At 39.4% G+C, this 3,406-nt stretch overlaps 1 non-coding gene across 1 annotated transcript; it reads right to left on the bottom strand.

The window, feature by feature from the left end:
• Window positions 1-1,053: 1,053 nt before the first annotated feature.
• LOC117203845 (U6 spliceosomal RNA) lies at window positions 1,054-1,158 on the bottom strand. The gene has a single exon (XR_004486792.1). It is a non-coding gene; the product is annotated as a U6 spliceosomal RNA (small nuclear RNA).
• Window positions 1,159-3,406: the final 2,248 nt, after the last annotated feature.

Genomic DNA, 3,406 nt, shown 5'->3' with positions numbered 1-3,406 from the left:
GTGGGGGGGGGTGATTAAAATGTTCTAAAATTAGATAGTGGTGATGGTTGTGAACACACTAAAAATCATCAACTTGTACACTTTAAAAATTGTGGTAAAATATACATAACATAAAATTTATCATTTTAACAATTTTAAAATGTACAGTTCAGTGAAATTCAGTACATTTACATTGTTGTGCAACCATTTCCACTATACATCTCCAGAACTCTTTTCATATTACAAACTAAAACTCCATAGCCTATTAAACAATAACTCCTCATGCCCTCCTCTCTCCAGCCCTTGGCAACCACCATTCTACTTTCTGTCTCTATGATTTTGACTTCTTTAGGTACCTCATGTAAGTGGATCGTACTGTATTTTTCTTTTTGCGAGCAGCTTATTTCACTGAGATAATGTCCTCAAGGTTCGTCCAGGCTGGAGCATGTGTAAGAATTTCCTTTCTTTTAAAAGGAAGATAATATTCAGTTTATATGTGAATATATACACGGGTTGTATATATTCAGGTTGCTTCAACCTTTTGGCTGTTGTGAATAATGCTGTTATGCACATAGGTGTTCAAAATATCTTTTTAAAACCCTGCTTTCAGTACTTCTGGGTTTATCCCTAGTAATGGAATTGCTGGGTCATAGAGAAACTCTGTTTTTCATTTTTTTGAGGAACCACCATACTGTTTTCCATAATTGCTGCACTATTTTATCTTCCCACCAGCAATGCACATGGGTTCCAGTTTCTCCATATTCTTGCCAACATTTGTTATTTTCTGTTTAAAGAAAAAAATTTTTTTTAATGATAGTCACCTTAATGGACGTGAAATGGTATCTTACTGTGGGTTTTTTTTTTTTTTTTTTTTTGCGGTACGCGGGCCTCTCACTGTTGCGGCCTCTCCCGTTGCGGAGCACAGGCTCCGGACGCGCAGGCTCAGCGGCCATGGCTCACGGGCCCAGCCGCTCCGCGGCATGTGGGATCTTCCCAGACCGGGGCACAAACCCGTGTCCCCTGCATCGGCAGGCGGACTCTCAACCACTGTGCCACCAGGGAAGCCCTGGGTTTTTTTTTTTTTTACGCTTCACAAATTTGCATGTCATCCTTGTGCAGAGGTCATCCTAAACTCTGTTATCATCTCAATTTTAGTATATGTGCTGCTGAAGCAAGCACTTGTGGTTTTGATTTGCATTTTCAATTGGTTGCTTTTAAGGCATTACCTCTCTTTATTAATTAATTAATTAAAAAAAAATTTGGTTGTGCTGGGTCTTAGTTGCTGCAGGTGGGCTCCTTAGTTGCGGCTCGCCGGCTCCTTAGTTGTGGCACCTAGGCTCCTTAGTTGTGGCATGTGAACTCTCAGCTGTGGCATGCATGTGAGATCTAGTTCCCAGACCAGGGATTGAACCTGGGCCCCCTGCATTGGGAGCACAGAGTCTTGACCACTGTTTCACCAGGTAAGTCCCCAATTGTTCACTTTTAAAGAGTGAATTTTGTCATATAGTAATTACATCTCAATTTGAAAAACTGTTCGTTGAGAGACCCTAGAAGCACTGAGCGTGCCTAATGTTCAGATCTTGGCTTCTAAATATCTTTCTTCACTAAAGCAGCCCCAATCTGGGGCAGAGAAGGTAGAAGGTAAGCCTGGGACATTTCATTGTGCCAAAAATCAAGGAAGTGCTCAAATAATGATGGGACATGTCTTAAGGACAATGGCCAAATTTGGGACAATTTGAGCATCGAAAAGAACAATGACTGTAATTGTAATATAATGCATAAATAACAATCTATGAATTCATGGTAATAAAAAGGAGAGAGAGAGAGAGAGAAAAAAGTGATTCTTTATGGAAGAGGACAAGGAATGATAGAACTTAAAAATCATCATTTTTTGCAACTCCTAATGAAATAATTGGTTCAAGCAAGGATTAGTAATATATGCTGCAGCCATTAAGTGAACAATTATCAGGAAACCATACATCCACATGGTATCATCCCCAGATTACATATTAATTGCAAATGGAAACACATACCTTTGCAATGGAGAAGTCTGGCGATCACAACTTTAAACAAGTGGTCAAATTCAACATGACAAATTGTAGAAAAGCTTGATATTTGTGCTTCCTAATATGAGGCAATATTAAGTACACAACATCAACTATTAAGTATTCTTACTAAAATCGTTTGCCTGAACGTAATCAAGCTTCTCTAGACCTGATCTCCATTTTCTAGGAATTCAGGGGATAGTGGGACAAGTGAAAGGATGCCATGTAGGATATTCTACAAGGCAATTGACCTAAAATCTTCAAAAAGTCAATGCCATGAAGAAAAAGAAACAGCAGCAGCAATGGGACTGCTGTACAGTCTGTCATACAGAGTGAAGTAAGTCAGAAAGAGAAAAATACTGTATGCTAATGAATATATATGGAATCTTAAAAAAAAAGAAAATGGTACTGATGAACCTAGTTGCAGGGCAGGAATAAAGAGGTAGACATAGAAAACGGACTTGAGGACATGGGGTGGGAGGGCGAAGCTGGGGTCAAGTGAGAGTAGCATCAACATATATACACTACCGAACGTAAAATAGTTGGCTGGTGGGAAGCAGCCGCATAGCACCGGGATATTGGCTCGGTGCTTTGCGATGACCTAGAGAGGTGGGACAGGGAGGATGGGAGGGAGGCTCAGGAGGGAGGGGAGATGGGGACACATGTATGCATATGGCTGATTCGCTTTGTTGTGCAATAGAAACTAACACAGTATTGTGAAGCAATTATACTCCAGTAAAGATCTATTTAAAAGAAAAAAGACATTTGAGAGACCGAATTAAGCAATAACAACCGCAACAAAACACAACACCTGTGCAGTAAGGGCCTAACTGCTGGCTGCATATAGATTTTGTAAATTGATGCTAAAATGACGCAGGCACATTATTTATCATGCTTTAATGATAATCTAAAATACTCAGTGTTAAAATTTTTTAATGAATGTAAATTTTTATTGTAAATCTCTCGTATTCCCTCCCTTATGGGAAAAGAAATTATAATCACATGAAGGGCTGTGCCTGAAAGCAGATAATATAGCATGTGCTTCACGATATTTGTATGATTTATCACTAAATCACAGATTCAACCTGGAAGAAAACAGAAATGTATGGAACAATTTTTCACGTCATTAGGCAAGTAAAATCATTCCACTTGTTAATGCCATTAACTGCAGTATGGGCCACTTCATAACATAATATTTCTAGACAAAGTGAAGCTTTAAAATAGCAGTCCTTGGGACTTCCCTGGTAGTCCAGTGGTTAAGACTCCACTCTTCCAATGCACGGTGTGTGGGTTCTATCCCTTGTTGGGGAACTAATATCCCTCATGCTGCGCCATGGCCAAAAAAAATAAGTGTATATGAAAAGAAAATAGCACCGTCCAAC

Source organism: Orcinus orca, chromosome 2 (assembly GCF_937001465.1).
Source record: "Orcinus orca chromosome 2, mOrcOrc1.1, whole genome shotgun sequence".
Lineage (NCBI taxonomy): Eukaryota > Metazoa > Chordata > Mammalia > Artiodactyla > Delphinidae > Orcinus > Orcinus orca.
This window is presented reverse-complemented; position numbering and strand designations above follow the sequence as displayed.